This window comes from Dipodomys merriami, unplaced genomic scaffold (assembly GCF_024711535.1).
Source record: "Dipodomys merriami isolate MVZ:Mamm:240054 unplaced genomic scaffold, mDipMer1.0.p SCAF_15, whole genome shotgun sequence".
Lineage (NCBI taxonomy): Eukaryota > Metazoa > Chordata > Mammalia > Rodentia > Heteromyidae > Dipodomys > Dipodomys merriami.
In genome coordinates, this window is record NW_027202826.1 from 30,803,659 (window position 1) to 30,826,856 (window position 23,198).

Sequence of the window (23,198 nt, forward strand, 5' to 3'; positions counted from 1 at the left end):
GAGTAATCGAACCCAGGGACTCATGCATGCAAGGCAAGCACTCTACCACTGAGCCACCTTCCCAGCACTTCCTGTTTATTCTTAAAAACACTTACAGAGCCAGCCTTCTGGAAATCGTTGCCAAAGTCCTGCAATGGATTACACTTCTGAAGTTCCTTCTGTTTTTGAATGTTGCTATAGTGATAAATTGGATAATAATGAAAAAGAGCACAAGGAATTAGCTAGTTGTTTGAAAATATAGAATATTGTTTGACAGAAAAAAGCATGAGATCCAGAATACAAGTGATAGCCAAGGAAATGACATTTGGAAGCAGATCCATTGTTTTTAAAATTTTACTATGTGAAGAGGAGGAATAATAACTTCCTGTGCTCTACTAGAATCCTAATTTCTTTGAGTAATATATATGCATATATAAGTCCATATGTATGTGTATATATGTTTATACACACACACACACACACACACTCACACACACACACACACACTCATATACATAGTTCCAGTTGTGGACCTTGAATCTTGGACCTGAATATTGACCCTGAGCTTTTTAGCTCAAGGCCATCACACTAATAATTGATCCACACTCCACTTTCAACTTATTGGGAGCTTCTGGAAGATAAGGGCCTCAATAAACTTTCATGCCTGGGCTGGTTTGGAACCACAATCCTCAGGTCTCAATCTCCTGAGTAGCCAGGATGACAGTGCCTAGTCACTTACATATGTCTATCAGTTGAAGCCTAGGAGAACTTAGGGCTTACAACCAAATTTTCTTATGAAATAAAAAGGGCACTCTGTTTATAAATTTACCCGGGACACATAATTTCTATCAATATGGGGAGAATCCATTGGAAACATTTTTTGTAGGGACTTTTATTCATTCACTAAAAAATTTTTTAAAAAAACTATAAACACTACTAACCTTTGAAGTAAAGAGCAAAATGTTTCTTTTAGCTCTGAAGACCTGTGATTTAAAAGAGAGAAAATATTATGCTACACTTCACATTCATGCTTTGATTTTAAGTCTATCCTGAAAGAGACAGGCAGTCTGGGAGTATCATTGTGAATGTGAGTAGAATAAGAACCGACTCATAACTGGGGTTTGATGGACTCTGCCTTTTCCTGGTGATCTGACTGTGATGTGAATTAGACTTTGGTGTGGAAGAGAACTTGGATTGACATGGAGAAACTTATTTTCTAACGTGTGGTGCAAGCCACCTGACCATAGGTGAGTCTCACCCTAGCAATGCCTTCAGTCCACAATGATCAAACCAGACAGAGCACATATGCTATTCAACTATGAAAATGGTATGCAAATTCAAACCTATGGAAGAAATTGGTCATTTTGACAGAATATTTTTAATCCAGCTAGACAAGATAAAAATTTGGAAGAAGAATTAAAAATATGGAAAAGTTGCAGTGTTTCATTTCCTTATAGAAATTTTAGAACTACAATGTGCTGTGTTATTTCCTAGGAAGCTTACACTTTATTACCCATCACACTATGTTTTTAATGATGAATGATAAGATTGCTGCTTACTGTTCTCTGTACCATCACCTTTCATTTTTATATTTCTGTCCTGTGAAGGGATTGAAAGCCAGCACTGGAAATATTACTCACCCCTTATAACTTTTCCTACACCCCTAATAACTTTTCCTATTATGGAATACATCTGTTTTAAAAACACACTGCACTTTTAAATTGTAACTATTTTCGGGGTGTTATAAACCACATCACTATAAACATTATTGCTTTAATTTTTCTATGAAATTATACTCACTCTTTCCCTTTCTCTCTCTCTCTCTCTCTCTCTCTCTCTCTCTCTCTCTCTCTCTCTCTCTCTCTCTCTCTCTCTCTCTCTCTCCTCTCTCTCTCTCTCTCTCTCTCTCTCTCTCTCTCTCTCTCTCTCTCTCTCTCTCTCTCTCTCTCTCTCTCTCTCTCTCTCTCTCTCTCTCTCTCTCTCCCTGTCTCTGTGTGTGTGCATGTGTGTGTGTACTTTTGTGAACACCAGGAATAGAATTATTGGGGCATGTATCAATCCAATAACTTTCTCCTTATGAACAAGCAGACTTTTTGAAATGTCTGCATATTTTTTATTTACATCATTAATAGTTCTTCTACTGAACAATTTTAGGCTGTCCTGTAATGTGTTTCATCAGGTGAGAGGTACCCATCTTAGATGACCCCTAACCTGCCTACATGTATATACATAATGTCTATTTCCTGAGGCCATGTTGACCATCTGCCAAGGACCAAGGACGCTGGACAGTGCAATAGCTTTAGAACTCTTAGAGTTTATGAGGACCTCATTGCCATATTTTAATTTTTCTTGAAAATATAGTTTCTAGGAACACCTCTATTTCCAGATTTTACCAGCTTCCATTAATCTGTATCCTGGAGTTCCCCTGCACAAGAAGAACAGAGAACCTTCACAGAAATATGCCATGGAGAAGACCTGCAGAGATGGACACACAGGTGTCCAGTTTCCCAATCATTTTTTATCATTTTCAAGACATATCCATCAGAGAATTAATAAGCTGACGATTTTGGAGCCATTTTTCTTCTTTATCTCAAACTTCTTAGGATGTGTGAGACCTTGGCTGTGAGGAAAGGTAACCTGGGTGCATGCAGTGTGATCTCATATATAAAACAGATAGAAATGTGAGTTGCAGTTTGAGACCAAGAATAAAACACTTGACATCTTCCTTGTGAATCCTCCTGTTTTGACGTGGCTAAATGCATTCTATGTCTTCATGCAAGTCTAGGCATGTGTGCTGGGAAAACTGGCCCGTACTTTATCAGTAAATCCTGCTTCAGATTTCCCACATACCAAATAGCATGCAGTCTACTTACAAAGAAGTAATATGTCAGTCTGCTACAGAGCAAGCCAAGCACTTTTTATTTAATGATCTATAGCTATTTATGGAATTAAAATCTGTCTCTACAGAGAATTACTGGGAGTGCAAAATAAAGATTTCAAAAAATACTTTCAGGATTCACTAACACTTGCTGAATGAATTCTATTACTGTGATTCAATACGTAGGTCACACCTGGTCTTCCACAGTCTGAACATCCTCTCTCCCCCAACTGCTCACAACCACTTCAATATTGATCCATTCGAATATATTAGAATCTAAAATTGTCTGGAAGTGTTTGTATTAAAGGTTATTATTAAATTCCAAGGTGAAAGATCAGCCTAGAAAACAATCAAATTACAAACTTTTTCCTTCTAGTAAATTTTAGATGCAAATAAGTTATATCTTCCATTGTTGCTGGAAAATATGTATGTGGCTTTCTGATAGCAGAACTCAAAGTATGCACATGGCATAGCTGTCAGTCTTACCGGAAAGTGACCTTGTATTGCTCCTTGGGCCAACTCAAGACAAAGGACTTTGTGGAACTCCCATCATCGTTTGCTACGTTGTCCCCACATTCTGCCATAGACAGGTTATGCAGTGGAATTGCATCTTTTATCTTAAAGCATTTCTTATATCTGCAAAGAGAATTACACACCATCACTCTTATTTTATTTCTTCTTTTGTAGGGAGTCAATGGGTTTGAACTCAGGGCCTTGTGAAGGACTCTGACTTTGTTTATGAAGCCTAGCACTCTATCACTGGGGTCTTATCCCTACTTCTAGCTTTTGGGAGGGTAATTGTATGGACATCCGTGCCAGACTGGATTTGACTCACATTCCTCAAGTTTCAGCCTCCTGAGTGGCTGGGATTACAGTTGTGAGCATGCTACCCTGGGCTGCTTAGGTGTTTTCTTACATGTTAGGAAGTGTCACTCAGCTAAACTGAAATCATTACTCTCCCAAGATCTTCTTATGTTTGGTCATATTTAAATTGGATAAAGATTGTCACATCATTATGGTTTTATTTGCTTTATTTGTTTTAGATAGGGCCTTTGTATGTTGTCTAGCCTAGGCTCTAACTCTGTATCCTCCTGCCTCAAACCCTTTGTGCTGGGAGAGACGGGGGATGGACCACAAGGCCATGTTGCTTTCTTCAGTCCTCACTATGGTCTTGAGAAATCAGCAAGGAATCTAAACTTCTATAAAAAGAAATGCATAAAAATTCTAAGTTGTCTTAAGGTAAGGGTTATATAAAGTCATTGCTGAGTGAAAAGCATTGCGTGCTTTGCAGGAGAGCATGCAGTTCATACGTACTTGGTGTTAGACACCAGCAACACATTACTGAAGAGGAAGAGGTGCCGCTTCTTCCTCCTCCAGCCTCTTCTCATTTGCACTGGGCTGTGGATGAGCAGGGCTCTGTCATTGTCCTCCAGGGACACAGGTGTGTCCTGCTGAGCATCCTCCTCAGGTACATGGCTTTCCTGCTGCACACCAACACCACACACAGTCAGTGTAAACATATGTCCCAGAGTTTTATGCCCAATGGATGGGAACACACATTGCCACAGGTGGCCCTCTCAATCCTCACCTGACTTTGTCACTGATACCAGGAGGCTTTGTGCTTTAGATTTTAAAGCAAACAGAAAATCTTAATCACTTTTTAAGATATAAGGAGGACAGATTATTCTAAGGAAAAAAACCTGGACTTTTTTTTCTCTAAGAGATGGGGAAAAGAACAAGGCAGGAAGCTAATGCACCTGTCCCAGGAAAGGAGAAGAATCTGGCAAAGGAGCAGTGAGCCAGGAGAAATGTTAGGGCAAGGCTAAGCAGATGACCACAGCAAACTGACCAAACATCAAGTTAAAGGTGAGAAGAGCATTTTTATGGCATAATATGATTATCCACAAAGAATTTCAAATTGCTTTTGTTCCACCACGAAAATTGGCATAACTGTACCTACTTGGAAGATTATTGCCACGTTATTTATATCATTATTCAGTATTGGAGCAAGAGAATGTTGAGAAAGAGCATCACGAAATACGTGACACCATTAAGAATTCCTAAATGTGAGGAAGTCCTTAGATTTGATGGTGGTACTGTGTCTCTTGTCAGTAGAGCTGTGGCTCTGTAGGTAAGGGTCACTACATCTATAGTGTGGAAACTTCTGCTCACTGGCTCAGGTGTGGAAAGAGCTTCATCCACACCATCTCCCATTAGCCTCACTCCCATCTCCTCTGAGAATATGCGCACACCTGTTTTCACCCCAAGCTGAACAGTGTGAATAGGGGTCACTTTTTATGAACAGTGTTGAAGGTCAGAGTCAGTGCAAAAGATCAGGAGAAGGAAGACAGAACACATTCCAGGGCCCCCTCTAGAAGAAATCTCCAAACAAGTATTTAACAGACTACCTCGTGCAGGGAAGCCACGCATGGTGTGTGTGGAGATTGCAGTGAACACTTGTCTTTGTCCATTTTGTGGCTCTGGACAGCAGACATGACTGCAGCTCCAACAGCGACCGCAGTCAACTGCCTGGAATCTGAGCGTTGGTAGTTCCTCATTCTGTGATGTCACGGTTCTAAGGTTCATGCCATAACTGCCAGGCTGACATACCCTCTGCCCTCTTTCAGCTCTTTTTAATTCCTTAATATAATCATATATATATATATAAATGTTTGCTATTGTTAAACTACTACACATACTACATATATTTTTCTGTTTCCATTTAATATAGCCATGCATCATAACCCCGTTTATTCATTGACATTTCAGTGCTCTAAATATGCATGTGCCTAGATATTTAACAAAGACAAGATGTTCAATCATGAAGGATGAATATCCAAATCATGGTATTCTGAAACTTGGCCTGTGGTCAGTGCCCTGGACTGGCTCACATCTCAGTGACCAGGAGCACTGTGGAGAGAGCTTGTGCTGAGCCAGGATGCTGGGCAGAGTGGACACAGCAGGTGATCTCTTGTAGGTGCACTCCTCTCCAGAGAACTAACCAGATCTCCAGAGATTTTCTCATTTGGAGGCCAGCTTCCTAGTCACTGGATGATCTTTACATGGGTCTCTCTTCAAAAAGACACCAACATCTCTCCTCACTGACCCTGGGACCAAGCTTTTTTTTTTTTTATCAGGAATCTTTGTGCAAATCCAAATCCAGTCCAGCAGAACTTACATGTAGTCACAGTAGATTCCCAGGTGATTCCTCTGGAGACAGACTATTTATTTCCCCTTCCACAGCCACGCCCACCACCTTCCCACACATTCCACTAATCCAAACCCTAGCCAGTGCTCATGTGATCTATACTCTACAGTTTTGTCTTTGGAAAAATGTTGTATTACGTGGATCATACAAGAGAATTCATTTTAACATTTTCTTTTATTTTCATAAGTGCATATTCATCTTTATTATTGAAGATATTTATCAGTTCATTTCTTTTAAGCAATTTAGTAATGTTCTTTAATACATTTTGCTTCTTCCTTTCTTCCATCCTTCCTTCCTTTCTTTCTATCCTTCTTGCTTTCTTTCTTTCTTTCTTTCCTTCTTTCTTTCTTTCTTTCTTTCTTTCTTTCTTTCTTTCTTTCTTTCCTTCTTTCTTTCTTTCTTTCTTTCTTTCTTTCTTTCTGTCCTTCTTTCTTGCTTTCTTCTGTTCTCTGTGTCTTTTTTCTTTCTATATTTTGTTTTACTTTTTCCCTGTCTCTCTTCTCTCTGTTTCTGTGTCTTTCTCTTTCTTTCTTTCCTGCTGCCTTTCTTTCTCTCTTTCCTTTTCACAAGTCCTTTGACTTGAACTCATGGCCATGGGGATTTTCATGATATCACTCTGATCACGTAAGCCACAGCTCCACTTCCTGCTCTTTTTTCTTGGTAGTTATTAGCAATCAGAGTCTCTTGGATTTCCCTGCCCAGCCATCTTCAAATCTGATCCTAATTAAGCGTATATATCAGACAGACACTGCCCCATTCTATTAGCTATTTCATTACTGAAAGTGGTCTCATTTTTGTGTTGGTACATTCATAGAATGCACTTTGGTCCCATGCTTTGTTATTCTAAAGCCTCTTCTCCACATTTGAGTAGGTTTCCTCTTCCTATCTTCATCATGTGGATAATTTTCTTCAAGGACACACAACAGTTGCTTTGACCTTGTGCCCATTGTAGGAATTTGTGTTGCCTCCACTTTGACTTCCTGCAAAAAAGCTGCTCCAACCATCTGTATCCAGCCAGGTGTGAAGCCCTTGTTCCCACGCACAAGGCCTGGATAGACCCTCACAATCCCTGGGACGTATGCTTCCTGTCAGGTTTAGATGCTGGAGAAGCTCTGTCCTGTGCAGTCTTGGATTCAGTTACCATGTCTCAAGACTAGCATAAAAGCAAACAAAACAACTTGGTTGGAATGGAGATTCAAAGGAAAGCACAAGAGCTGTGAAACTCCTGAAGAAGTGAGGAGAAGCCAGACTTATTCAAGTCTCTTAGTTTCTTAAGATTTCATTAAAGCCTTTGAATACCAAAACACAGTGAGGTTCAGCACACTGCTCAAATTCTGTGCAATTTACAAAGTATGCATTGTTTGTTTCTGGAATTCTCCTTTCATGTGTTCAGACAATTGACTGAGGTTCACTGAAAGTGTGCTAAAGAGAACTGCTGATTTGGGGTATAATATCACAGAAATTATGTGTCTTAGCAAAGAGGGTGGAATGAGTCTCACCTAACTAAATCACCTGTCTACATTGGGATAGAGAGGAAACATGCCACAAACAACCCTAGATTTCAATGTAGAAGGTCTTGAAAGGGAGGAAAACATCCACAAATCAGGTGAACGCAAGTAGTTGAAGCCCATAATGTTAATTTCAACTACTCAGCACACTGAGGTCTGAGCATCTTGACATGAAACCAGCCTGGATGAGGAAGATTTTGAGACTTTTATCTCTGGTTAACAACCAAGGAAGCCAGTTGCCAGGTGCCGGTGGTGGCTCATGCCTGTAATCCTAGCTACTCAAGGGGCTGAGATCTGAGGATCCAGATTTGAAGCCAGCCTTGGCAGGAAAGTGTTTGAGACTCTTACCTAAAATTAGTGGCATCAAAACCTGGAAATGGTGCTGTGAATCAACTGGTAAAGTCCTAGTCTTCAACAAAATTATCCCAGGGACATCTCCCAGCCTCTGAGTTCTAGACTTATTCCTGAAAAAAAAAGAAAAGAAAACCACAACAAAAAACTCCCAAAGTTTAAGTGAAGTAAGCCAGGCCCAAAGAAATACTAGATATTTGCAATATCTAGTATATGTATGAGTCAGGCGGAAAAGACCAGATAATGTGATGTTAGGAAAATGAACCCTTAGATATTTATTTTAAGGTTTTTTCTTTCATGCATGTGTTTGTAAAGTATTTATAAGATTATTTCTTTGTTGCTTTGTATGTCCCTCCCCCAAAGTATAACCCCTGCTTTCACTATGTTTGATGTCATTATAACTTGTGGAGGAGATGGGGAAAAACAAGTCGTTTAAGGATACAAGTGGACCTGTTGCAACAATGAGAAGTACAAGTTGTCATGTTGAAAACAAGCTTTACAATGTTGGTGCAGGGCGGGTGGGGGGGGAAGGGAGGATGGAGGGGAGGGGGGAGGCTGGGAAGGGATATGAAGGGTAAACAAAGGAGGAGGCTGCAATGCTTGGTAAGAAATGTATGCATTATCCTGCCCATGTAATTGTAACCCCTCTGTACAATATGTTCACAAATAAAATAAAAAAAAAAACTCCCAAAGTGTAGCAGAGGCTCAAGGGGAAAGCACTTGCTTCAAGCAATAAATCTCAGAGCCAGGCCCTGAGTTGAAGACAAGACATCCAACCATACACACACAATCTAGAAACGATGAGCAAATTGGCCTATAGATTCCTTCCTAGGAAGACGATACATAGCTTGAATGAAATATTAGATTGTTGTTTTAATAGAGTACGCATTTGATGTGTGATTCAAAGATACCTTCCTCAAGGCATCTCTACACATGCCCAGAATTCACAGAGTTCCTTTCTGTGCAGGTTATCTTTTTCTCTTTTTCCCATAAGGCCTCCCAAAATCTAAAAATAAGGATATACTTATTTGACTAAAGTAAAAAGTTTGCTTTGTTACTTCCCTTGTTTGTTTGCTGACGCTCTAGCTTTGGGGCACCGAATTTCATAGATTTAACTCCAGGCAAATAGTTAGCAGGTCTCTAATATAAGAGTAAGATGAACCAGAAAGGTTTGAGCTGCTGTGCATTAAGGGAGCTGCCCTTCTCAGGTGTGGAAAGGGAAAACTCTTGTTTCTGACACCTCTTGGGATTTCAGAACTAGGCTTCATCAAACTGTGTGAAAAAATCCACCAAAAGGTCAGCATCACAGTAATATACAGTCTATGAACAAATGTCAGTAGGTCCCATGCCCTTGTATATTTGTCAATAGTTCAGTTGTAATTGATTCTGTACAGTTATTCAGTGGAGGTGAGGCTTTCGCTGTTGACCACGACTGTGAGTGTGTTGAGTGCAGTCACTGATGAAAACTTGGGTATGAAGGGGGTGACTCTCCTCTGGACCTCGACTGTGCCAGGTCGACACATCCTCTTCCTTCCCGATTAGCTCCTATCTGTTCAAAATCCTTTGAGATAACTGTAGATAATTTTGCTATTGTAAAATATAATACCTATACTATATACATTTTTCTATTGCTCTTTAATACAGCCATAATGAGTGCTACACTGCCTCATAACCCAGTGTATTTGTAGGAATTGCAAATCTACAATAATGCCAAAGACTGGGATTTTAATAGAGAATTTTAATTAGTAGTAATAAAGACTGAATGCCCAAATCAGGCTTTCCTATCTTCGGCGATAGCTCTAGGACCAAGAGCACCCTTGAGAGAGCCTAGGCTGAGCTAAGAAGCTGACAGACTGCATAGATCAGGGGTGGTCATTAGTACAAACCTCTCAGGAGAACTAACCACACCTGTAGTACTCTAATCCTTCAGAGAGCAGCACCCCAGTTACTTCATGATCTTTTGCAGGGGTCCCTCTTAATTAAGACCCCAACCTCTCTAAACACTGCCTTCTGGAACCAAGTTTTCCACAAGGAGTCCTCAGGTATAAGTTCTCAGATTGTATCACTTGGTATTATCTGATAGTGCAATTTTTCTTGCTCTCTTTCTCTCTGTTTGTTCTTTTGCCAGTCATTTGACTTGAACACAGTGCCAGGGCACTTTCCGTAAGCTAAATTTGCTTAAGGCTAGCACTCTAACCACTTGAGCCACAGCTCCACTTCTATTTTTTTCTAGTTGTTATTGTTTTTGTTGTTGTTGTTTGAAGATCACAGTCTCTCTCAGAAATCCTTGGCCAGTTCTGCTTTAAACCATCACACTTAGACTTCAGCCTCCTGAGTAGCGGGGGGATTCTAGGAGAGATACTGACACCCACTTATTTCTCTTTTCAATTAGCTTAAAACTAATTGGCAATAGTTTCATTTTGGTTTTCTATACATTCATATAATACACACTTTTTAATTATATTCTTCTACTATTCAGAACCCTTTTCATCCACACTTTTAGCGAGTTCCCTTCACTATTTTCGTCCTCTCAGATAATTTTCCTCAATGACCCAGGAGAGGCTGTTTGACCTTGTGCACATGGAGGATTCTCTGTTGCTTCCATTTTTTTTATTTCAAATGAACTGCTCTTTGGATCTGCACACAACAGGGATGGGAACCTCTCATCCACATTCCCCACCTTGAAGCCTCTCAGAATCCTTGCAAGCATATGCTTCTTGTCACGTGCATCGTGTAGAACACCTGTCTAGCCAGGCCATGGATGCAGACACCATGCCTCAAAGCAAACAAAGAAAATACTTATTCATTGAAGATATTAAAAGAAGGTATAAGAAGGGCAACTATCCCAGAGTGGTAAGTAGAAGACAGAAATTCAAATTCATCAGCCCCTCCAGATTTCATTTAAAGCCTCCCACAACCAAACTAAATTTGAGGGAGAATGTGGATATCACCTGCAGTCTCTATCCACTTCCACATTGTTATTACAACATGTTTATTGTAAAAAGTAATGGAGTTCACGGGGATATTTCCATAAATCTGACAACCTGCCCTGACCAAATAATACCTAACATTTGGGCATCTAACTTCCTTTCCACCAGTAGTACCTACAAAATGTTAACATTGGAGGTCACAGGAAAATACATGTTTTCCAGAGAGTGGTAAACTGTCTCACCTAAATCAAATATCTCCATTAGCAAAGAAAGAACAGAAGTCAGATACACTTGTAGGCTGCACTGTAGATGCTGTTGATAGGGATATAAAAAAATGCAGAACTCTACTGAGCCAAGGAGGTTTAAGCCAATATTTCTAGCTTCTCAGCTTGTTGACATCTGAGCATCAGGGTAAGAAGCCAGCCTGGATGTGGAAGACTTGGAGACTCTTATCTAAGTTATCTACCAGAAAACCTGAAAGTGGAGCTGAGATTCCTGTGGTAGACTGTTGTCTTTGTGATAAAGCTCAGAGACAGCAATAGTCCCTGTGTTCAAGGCTGAGGACATGAACCCACTTGCACACTCAGTCTCTCTCTCTCTCTCTCTCTCTCTCTCTCTCTCTCTCTCTCTCTCTCTCTCTCTCTCTCTGTCTATCTCTCTCATATACACAGATACACACACACACACATGAACATACAAAATGAACAAATCTACTGAAGAATTCTGAAGGAAAAGCAAAGTGTTAAAAAAAAAACCTGTAGAACAACACACACGCACACACACACACACACACACACACACACACACACACACACACACAAATATGGGAATTCAAAGAAAATTTGCAAAATGTGAGCAAATCGGTAAAATAGAGGCATAGTTGTGATATGTCCAGCATCATTACTGAACTTCTACCAAAAGGAATAAAATGACCTGTAATTAAAAACACAGAGGAGTTCTTCCTGAAATTTTCTCTATGACTTTTCATTTTCATGCCTGTTAGAATGTCCCAAAAATACCCGAAAGCATTTTCTTATTTGAATAATAAAAGTTGTAACAAGATCCAAGTTGATGCATGAATGGAATACAATAAACGAAAGTATGTGCTTTGTAATGTTGGAAAGTATGTTTACATTTCCCTTATATTTGCTTTAATGGAGGGTGGTTTTCACAAAACTGAGTCCAGGAAAACAGCAGGTGACACTGTGATGTATAAATAAAGATTTAGCTGCTGTGCAGTAAATGAGCTGCCTGATACAGGTGTGGAAATTTAAAACTTTTGTCTCTGAAATGTCTTTTGCTGCTTCAATCATGTTTCATCAAATCATGTGAAATAAGTCTACCAAAAAAGTAGACTAACTATATGATGGGAGTCTAAAACTGAATGCTAGGAGATAATGAATATTGTCTTGATTATTTTCAAAAGTACAGTTCTAATTTGATTCTGTATTTTTAACCAGTGGAAGTCAGACTTTCCTTGTTGACGAGAGCATGTCTGTGTTGAGCGCAGACACTGGTGAGAATGTGGAGCAGGGGGAGAAGAGATGACCTTCTGGCCCTTGTCTGTGCACACTTGTGTCCGTGAGATGATCTGTTTCCTGTCTCATCCAAAACAGTTGGTTGTGAGGCTCTTCAAGGTTATATGTCACTCGCATGACGACCTTGGATGGGGATAATTTTCTGACCATTGTTGTGATGTAAACTTTGTTTCAGACTTTTGGGTTTTTTAAGTCTGTGATGGCTTCTTACTTCCTTTTGATATTGATCAAGAAGAATGCAACACAAGCACAGGATGTTTCATTGCTTTATGTCATTCTGGGTGTGTGTATGTTTGTATGCGAACGCATGCATATTTAGCTTCAGCTCATGGTGTAGCACTGGTGACTGACCTTAATAGGCAATGGAGGTATCATGGACTTAACTCCTAGGACTGGCTTGGAAGGCCAATCCTCAGATCTCTGCCTCTCCATTAACTGTGATTAAAGGCATAAATCCCATTGCCAGGCTTCTCTTCGGTCTTTACCACTTATATTTACCCTAACTCTTCATGTTGTGATTGGATCCCATTTACTCAGGAAAATGAATATTTTTTTTGAAATTTGGTGAAAGATTTATTTCCATTTAAATCTCCAATAGGTTTTTTTTTAATTGTGAACATACTGTACAGAGGGATTACAATTACATGGGCAAGATAATGAGTACATTTCTTATCAAGCATTGAAGCCTCCTCCTTTGTTTTCCCTTCACATCCCTTCCTAGCCTTCCCCCGCCCTCCCTACCCAATCCTCCCCCCCTACCCAATCCTCCCCCCCCCTGCCACCAAAGTTGTAAAGATCATTTTTGACATGACATCTTGTACTTCTCATTGTTGCAACAGGTCACCTGTATCCTTAAACGACTTGTATATGTATGAGTCAAGAAGAAAAGGGCAGATAAATTGATGTTAGGAAAATGAACCCTTAGATATGTATTTAAATGTTTTCTTTCTTTAATGCATTTGTTTCTAAGGCATTTATAAGATTATTTCTTTGTTGCTTTGTATGTCCCTCCCCCACACTATAACCCCTGCTTTCACTATATTTGATGTCGGTGTAATTTGTGGAGGAGAAAGGGAAGAGGAAAATGAATATTTTAAAGAATAAACAGCTACAAGGGCTTTCTCCAACCCTTTTCTGCTGAGGCATCTATTCTTGGTGACATTGTCTCACCTCTTCAAGGGATAAGATGGTGGGGACAAGGATTCCTTTAGGGATAAATTTCTGCCTTTATTCCACAGATAGCTTATACTTTGCTATTAGCTCATTCAGCCCTTCTAGGAAATACAACTTTGGGAACACTGGCCTGAAGAATGGATAACTGAAGACTGATGGAAAAAATATAGCATATGTATTAGTGATACTGCTTGCATATGAATTTTCAGGACTTTCACCTACAGGAAGAAGCCTGCATAATAAACAACACCATCCTGTCTTATTACTTTAGATTTTGTCTTGGATTCCCCTCCACAGTCTTTACCTACATTGACTCCTGGCTTGTCTGTGGGACACTTGGCTGTGGTAATAGTGACAGGAACAGAACAGAACAGTCTTTGCCCATTTTGAGTCTAGGAAAGTGTATGTCTTCCTTATGAAGACTCAGCTGCTTGTAGAACATGTGGAATCCAGCCAGAGCTGGCACAAAATATAAAGGCCTGTGTCAGCCCCGTTCTAGGGGCAGCAGATATAGCAACACACATGTCACTGGCTGAACCAGAACAACTGCCAGCTGAGCCAACACCCTCAACCCAATATGCGGATGAACCAAGAACATGACTGGCCAACACACAGAATTCTGTTTTCATTTTATTATATCAACAATTAGCATAAGAGAAAACAATATAAGTGAAAAACTTAGCGTACTATGGGGATAGGTATGTCTTTACATTTGGAAAGATGGGAAGAGGAAGTGGGAGGCAAAAGAAGGTGAGCTTGTCTTCAGTGGTGCTCACACAATCATAGCTTCATTGTCAGTCTAAAAGAAACAAGAAGAAAACAAGAAATCTTGCTATGAATGGTCTCCAATTCTTCTCTCAAATCCTGACAAATACAACTACTCTAAAGACTTTCTCAAAGCAATGAGATAAACACCACAAAAACATGAAAGGGCAAAATAGAAATATGTGATAGAAATGCTGAGGTTCTGAAACTAAGCTCAATTTCTGTGATGAATCCTGGGGAAGAAGCTATACTTAGCTACCATTAACAAATCAGACCTGGATTTTCTAAGAAACCTCTATTAAATTTATTCAATTGGTAAAATTAATTTTTCACAAATTATCTGACAGGAATCCTCAGATTCTGACATGATCCTGCTTGATTTGAGAGCTGAAAGAAACTAATTGTGAGATTGCACAATTTGATTGCCTTTTGAAAACAGACACGGCCATGGTTTTGGTCTCCTGACAGGGTAATGAGCTGTGATCACCTTTGGGAAGAGAAAGAGGTGGTGACCTGGCCTGCACCATTCCCTTTAGGACAGAATCTTCTGCATTAGCCATGGCCTAAAGCATCTCCCAAGCCTGGGCAGCCTCCCTGCTGGTCCTCCCCAAGGGCAGTTCAACTGTTCATTTAAATTGTTCCTGCTTCCTGAGGCTACCTCACATTTCCACAGTACCTGGACTCTCCTAAGAAATGGGAGTGAAGTCTTTGGCAAAGATTCTGGGAGTATTTTCAATCAAAAACTGCACCAGGGCAACCTGTAACAAAAAAAGAGACACATAGACTACTCTTGTCATCTGGCAGTTATGAATCCTCTGATCTGTGATTCTTGGAGCAAACACACAGAGGCTTGAGGAATGTGGGGAGAAACTCAGAATTTAAATTAGAAGCGATGTATAAGCCACTTTTGTCAGAGACATAATTTACAAACTATGCATGGTGTTTATAGACCAGAGCTTGAAACACAATGAATGGACGAGAGGCACAGTGAGTCACTTTGCTTAACTGCCAACATCTTTGTAATATCCAAAATTATATCTTCTTTATAGCATCATTGTTATATCTCTAAATAGTTTGTTTTCCTTACAGTTGTATATAGTAATATTTAAAAGAAAATAATTGAATAGAATGAACTCCTGAAATTCCCTTCCAAAGTGCCCTGCCTTAAACTCAGGCCAGCTTGTGTGTGGAGCTGTGGGGAAGGAAGAGCCCCTGCAGAGGAGCTCTGTGTTATGCAGCTGCAATCCCTGCTACACACTGCTGGACCTCAACCCTATGGCAGGGTGAGCCTGGCAACTGCCCTGGTCTCATATACCCTCTGTTTATGTGGAGACATTTTAGAATAGTTCACTAGTTTCTATTTTGTGTAGTGAATGAGGAATACTATGTATAGTTTATATATTAGGCATCTCTCAAAAGACCCTGAAGAATGTTTCCCTTCAGGTAGATGCATTTGGGAGGAACAGTTGCAGACCTTTCATTAGTGGGAGGTAATCATAAGGAGCTGAGCTCAGAGAATACTGAAGGATTCTAGTCTGTTCCTCTCATCTCTCTGTCTCACTCTATGGACTAGATCAGTGCAAGTTATTAGATGATACTCTTTACTAACAGGAATCTGATGACTTATCAACTGGTACCAATATTTCTCTAATTGAAAACAACTTAAAGTGGGAGCCTATGCATAGGACAGAGATCCTAGCCTTCATGGTTTAATCCCTTTCTTAAGGGGAAGTGTCTGGACAGGAACAGAGCACTGGGCAGAGGAAAACACTAACTGGAAAACCATCCCAAGATCACAGATTCACAATGGCAAGAAGAGAGCAGAACGTTGTTGGTTGGACTCATTGTCACCATTGTCATCCTCCTTTCTTCCCTAGGGTTTGGTCAGCCTCCACTCCTCAATACTCAAGGGAAAGAGAAAGGACCACACTGCTGCTTTCTCCTTGCTGCACATGTTTGTAAACCTCACCACAGATAGGGTGAACACCTCTTTTCCTGAGGTCTGCAGTCCATTGTGTCCTTAAATCCTGGACTGTCAGGCATGCCTTTCCAGATCCAACCAGCCACTCTGCTTGTCAGGATGAAGCTAGGAGAGGCCATTACCTTTCTCATGAGTTGCATATCAAATCCTGCCCTGGCATCAGGGGGCGGGAACATCAAGCTTGGGGCTGTGCACACAGCTAGGTTGTAGGCGGTCATCAGGTTTAGGAAGCAATTCTGGTGGATTTGGCTTAACATTCCAAACAGATGTTTCAGCAGCAGTTGGTTGACTCTGGGCAGCATTTCTAAAAGACTGAACTCAGAAAAACACACTTTCAGGTAAGCAATTACTTGTAGCAGATTCTACACACACAAAGTGCCTTTTCTATCAGTTGGACTGAACTAATTGAAAGTATAAAGAGAGAAGGATATACTTTAACCTACTGCATAAAATCTATCCTTGAGATGACTACACTACTCATTATCTTGGAACAGATGTATTTAGATCAATAGCAAGATAGTGTCTTTTAAAATAAACATTGTATTGGTTCACATTGTACTCAACAAAAATCTTCCTGAAAAATAAACAGTTAAATTATCTCTGAAATGGCAATTATGAAGTCAGGTTTAGTGATCACATCCCAAAGTACATACTATAATGAGAGACTCATTCCAAGAAAAAATGAATATAAAAAATTTCATTGAAGCTATATAGACTTTGATGTTTATGTTAGTATTTGACCAAGCTGAGATCTTGCCCTCCCTACATGGGTCCATCAGTATAATCTGCTATCCATCAGTGTTGACTTTCCTTATGTATACATGGGAAAGAAGCTATGCAAACAATACCACAGGAAAAAAACTCATTCATACACAGATTATAATTGCCTGTCTCTATGAAGTCTTGCATGGATGAGACCAAATGAAAATTTTACCCGACTCACAATTATTTCAGCACCTTAAACTCTCTACACCATGAGGCTAGTTTCCCTAAGAGTGGAAACGTTGGATTTTTTAATCCTACCCAGAGCAGACTCATTTCCTGAATCCTACCTCTGGGCCAGAATGATTTTCTCCTCTTCAAGGTCTTCATCCATGAGACTAAGCCATGTCTCATACATGCCAGTGTGAAACACACCTCCTTGCACATTGCGAAGAAAATCCTTCCAGAGACAAAAGCAGGATATTCTGATGCAACAAACTATGTCATACAATTATAACATGCAGGTGGAAGAAATGGATTGACCCCCATCCCTTCTCAATGAGTGAATCTGTGACCTACACTGCCCTCTCTTCACTTCCTACATACACATGTGCCAGCAGCCTCCCCACCTGAACTGAAAGCACAAAGCAGAGCATGGCAGTGCTGCTGAGGCAGGAAGGATTAGGGACCTGGTGAAGACAACTTAGAAACAGGTATTTGGAAACATGCATGTGCTATATGTGCTTCAAACTGAAAGAAGAGGATCGCTTCTTTTCTCAAGGAACAGACTCTGTTTCATAACAGACTACACCCCTTCCTGACAGGAATGCCCTCTCAATTGAAAAGGACCCCCACACATCACAAACCAGAATGGAAAACAAGAGCCAGGAACATCAAAAGAACTAAGTGAACAGTGCCTAGTTTAAGAAAATTCTCAAACACCCACCTGCATTAGGTACTGTGGGAGTGAGGACCCATCTCCCCTTTCTCTGAAAACTGCTACTTGACTGGAACAATCTACTCTAAAGGACAATGCTGGGTATGCAGTGGTTCTAAATCCTATTGCTGAGCAGAAATAGGCCCACACATTTCACCTGTTTCTTTGCAGTTTTAATTGAATAAGTAGTGTTTTTTGTGAATTAAATACTTCTGTACATATCATATGGGAAGGACTAGGTATACAGTATGTTAGTTCTGAATTTTGGCTTAAAATTCCCCAACACTCTGCAATGAATGAAATACATCATCTTACACCTGTGAGTACCAGTTAGTTACCTTTCCTTTTACATCCACGAACAGTACCTATATTAGGTTCCTTTCAGCCTGTTGGATAAAAGCACTTGTCCATCCTCATCAACATGCATCAATAAGAATTTAGATGTTACCCCCCTTTATGCTGAAGGTTTTGGGAAAATTACGAATCCAGGGAACATTCCTCAATACAATAAAGGCTGTAAATGATAAACCTACAGCCAGCATTATACTTAATGTTGAAAAACTAAAGACATTTCCTCTTAACTCAGGAACAAGACAAGGATGTCCACTCTCTCCACTTCTCTTCAATCTAGTATTAGAATGCCTAGCTACAGCAATAAGACAAGATGCAGACATAAAGGGGATCCAAATAGGGAAAGAAGAAATAAAACTCTCCCTCTTTGCAGATGACATGATCTTGTATTTAAAGAATCCTATAGACACCACTCCCAAATTACTCAAGCTGATTCAAAACTTCAGAAAAGTAGCAGGGTATTAAATTAACCCCCCAAAAACAATGGCTTTTCCGTATGCCAACAATGAGAAAAGTGTGGCTGAAATTAGGAAAGCAACTCCATTTGTAATAGCCCAACAAAAAATAAAATGCCTAGGAATTAACTTAATCAAAGAAGTGAAGGACCTCTATGATGAAAACTTTAAAATCTTGAAAATGGAAATCCAAACAGAACTTAGAAAATGGTAAAACCTCCCGTGCTCCTGGATTGGAAAGATTAACATCGCTACCAGCACAACTATGTTTATTGCAGCCTTATTTACCATAGCTAAGATATGGAACCAACCCAGATGCACCTCAGTAGATGAATGTATCAAGAAAATGTGGTATATATACACAATGGAATTCTATGCCTCCACCAGAAAGAATGACATTGCTCCATTTGTTAAGAAATGGAAAAACTTGGAAAAAATTATATGAAGTGAGCTAAGCCAGGCCCAAAGAAACATAGGTCCCATGGATTTCCTTATTTGCAATATCTAGATATGTATGAGTCAAGCAGAAAAGGTCAGATAATGTGATGTTAGGAAAATGAACCCTTAGATATGTATTTTAATGTTTTTTTCATGCAATTGTTTCTAATGCATTTATAAGATTATTTCTTTGTTGTTTTGTATGTCCCTCCCCCACAGTATAACTCCTGCTTTCACTATATTTGATGTCAGTATAACTTGTGGAGGAGATGGGGAAAAACAAGTCGTTTAAGGATACAGGTGGACCTGTTGCAACAATGAGAATTACAAGTAGTCATGTCAAAAGGGAGCTTTACAAAGTTGGTGCGGGGGGCTGGGGGGGGGGAAGATTGGTTGTGGGGGTGGGGAGGGAGGCTGGGAAGGGATGTTAAGGGTAAACAAAGTAGGGGGCTGCAATGCTTGATAAGAAATGTACGCATTATCCTGCCCATTTAATTGTAACCCCTCTGTACAGTATTTTCACAATAAAAAATAAAAAAAAAATCAATGGCTTTTCTGTATAGGAACAATGAGAAAAGCACACCTGAAATCAGGAAACAACTCCATTACTAATAGCCGTCTCCCAATAAAATACCTAGGAATTAACTTAACCAAAGAAGTGAAGGAACTCTAGGATGGAGACTTATAGGCAAAGCAGAATTTAGAAAGTGGCAAAAACTTCTATGCTCCTGGATTGGAAAGATCAACATCATGAAAATGGCTATTCTTCCCAAAGCTATCAACAAATTCAATCCAACACCTAACAATATTCCAACCTCATTCGTGAGGAAATAGAAGAGGCAATCCAAAAATTCATATGGAACAATAAAGGACCTAGAATAGCAAAACAATCCTCAACAGAAAGACCAGTGCTGGAGGAATATCAATATCAAATTTCGAACTCTACTAAAAAGCCATACTAATCAAACAGCTTGGTACTGGCACAAGAAGAGACTTCAGGACTAATGGAATAGAATGGAAAAGCCAGAAATGAACCCACAGACCTATAGCCACTTTATCTTCGATAAGAGAGTTAAAAAATAGAATGGAAGAAAGACAGCCTCTCCAGTAAATGGTGCTGGGAAAATTGGTTAATCACTTGTAGAAAACTAAAGCTAGATCCTTATATATCACACTGCACCAGAATCAACTCCAAATGGATCAAAGACCTCAGAGTACTCTGAAAACATTACAGTATGGAATAAGAGAAACCCTTGGTCTCCTTGGTATAGGCTGAAATTTTCTTAATAGAGACACAGAAACCCAACAAATCAAAGAGAGGTTGGGAATTCATGCAAATGGGATTGCATTAAATTACAGAAATTCTGAATGGCAAAGGACATACTTAGCATGATTAATAGAAAGCCCACAGATTGGGAGAAGATCTTCACCATCCATACAATGGACAAGGGTCTCATATCTAAAATTTAAAATGACCCAACAATCCTACTTTTGGGCATTTACCCAAATGATCACAAATAAGACCATATTAAAGCTATCAGCACAACTATGCTTATTGCACCATTATTTACCATAGCTAAGATATGGAACCAACCCAGATGCCCCTCAGTAAATGAAAGGATCAAGGAAATGTTTGATATATACACAATGGAATTCCATGCCTCCATCAGAAAGAATGATATTGCCCCATTAGTTAGGAAATTGAAAGACTTGGAAAAAAATACATTAAGTGAAGTAAGCCAGGCCCAAAGAAACATAGGTCCCATGGTTTCCCTTATTTGCCATAACCAGCATATATCTGAGACAAGCAGAAATGGTCAGATACGTTGAAATTAGGCGAAATGAACCCCAAGATAAGGACTCAAATGTTTTTTCTTTCTTGCAATTGTTTCTAATATAGTTATATGTTTTTGTTGCTCTGTATGTCCCTGTCCAATGGAACAAGCCCTGTTTTCACTGTATTTGATGTTGGTATACCTTGTGTAGGGCAAAGGAAAAAAACAAATTCTTTAAACAGGGATACAAGTGGACCCATTGCCACAGAGAGATGTACAAGACATTATGTTGAAAGGAACTGTACAACTGTGGCGCAAGATGTGTTTGTGTGTGTGTGTGTGTGTGTGTGTGTGTGTGTGTGTGTGTAGGTGTGTGTGAACACATGCGTGTAAGTGAGTGTGTTGCATGTGCTTGCGTGTCTGTATGGGTGCATGTGTGTATGTATGTATGTTTGGAATTGGGGTGGGAGGGAGATGGGAAGTGATGGGAAGGGGAAACAAAGGAGGAGGCAACAATGCTTGATAAGAAATATATCCATAACTCCTCTGTACAGTACTTACCAAATTAAAAAAAAAAGAATTTAGATGTTGACAACTTTGGACCTTTGAATCTCAAGGTTAGTGACCTGCACATGTAAGCTTCTCCCACAAGATCATTTTGAACAACTGATCACTAATTGTTGATCCCATAACGTGGCCTATTAAAATGTATATACACAACATGACACAAACGGGAAAAATGCCCACAGTGTTGGGTGTTGTGTGAACATTCTCGAAATGGCTCCATGGTACATTCATCATGGTTCTGAGCTTATATTCATCTCCAGGCTGGGTTAGTAGAACTCTGTATGCATCTGTCATGTTATCACCAAGAGCAAGACCAGAGAAGCTGAGATGCACTAGTCTACCTCTGGCTAGGCAGTGATGTGAGTTTCAAGTGGGCAGTACCAAAATTGTGATTTCATGAACAGTAATGCATGCCTATCTTCCTGGCTGAAAATTATTAGCATGGCTGATGTCTACACCAACAATGAAAGGACATAAAAAAGGCCTAGAGCAAGTGAGAACAAAATTATTTTTATAAAGCCATTCTTAATCATTCTCCCATGATTTTTCTATAGTGCTGTTCAAAAAGAGCAAAATGTATAGATATATTGGTTCTCTATTGAATACTTCCTTCTACAAGCATAAAGATATTTGTAATCTACCTGTATCATTTCAAACTTTACGTACTGATGGTGAAACTCAGGTGAATTTTCAGAGAGCACAGATGTTTGGGCTGCTTAATTCAAGTTAATGATCAAATTTATGGGTAATGTGGTAAGAAATGACTTTTTAGGTAAGTATAATAGTGGGATGTATGGGAAGAAAGAAAAACAGAAGAAAAGGTGCAGATGGAGGATACTGAGAGAAGAGGAGCGTCTGCATATCCACACCAACTTTCCTGTAAAGGTATTGGAGATGGGCAGGAATGGTGGCATGAGCTGGCTCTGCTGGCCTGGCAAATCATGATGGGACTCATTCGGGCCTTCACCTTTGGTTATGAATGTTTACAAATTCTATATCATTTTGTGCCTTTGTGCAACCTTCCTTAAAGAAGGCAGTGCTGGGTGCTTGTTTGGCAAATATGTAGCAGGACTTGTTGGTGCTCATAGTTGTATTGTCATGGCGATTTACTGTGATACAGTAAATCAGATCACTCATTAGTTACTTTGGGCATGGGTGTTCAGGTGGGAAGATGAGAGGAGCTGAGGTGAGAAGACAAAGTAAACAGACAGAACACACAGACATGTGTCTTTTCATTTCCCACATGCTTGATGTGTGAGGCCCCTCATGGTTCTTGGGTGATTGTGGTGCTGGTGATGCAGTGCTGTGGGCTCACAGTGAAGCTGCCTCCCTGGGTGATGCTGGCTGTGTCCTACCTTTAACACTGAGGCGACCACAAACACGGATTCCTGGTGCAGGTCCAGTCGGGCTCCAGACATGAGTTTTTCTTTGAGGGCTCTGAAGGCTTTGACGCTGCCTGACTTTCTGAAGATGCCCTCGGTGAGCCGCCCCTCCTGACTGAGGAAGGAAATCATCTCCTGTGTGGAGGAGAGGAAAGAAAGCCTGGGTCCTCCATGTCAAATGGCACAGAGCACCACCTCACATTTCTCTAAGTAAGATGTCTAAGTGTGCAAGGCTCCAGTGCTCAAGGTAGGTGACCTCATTAATAATTATGTTTCGTTG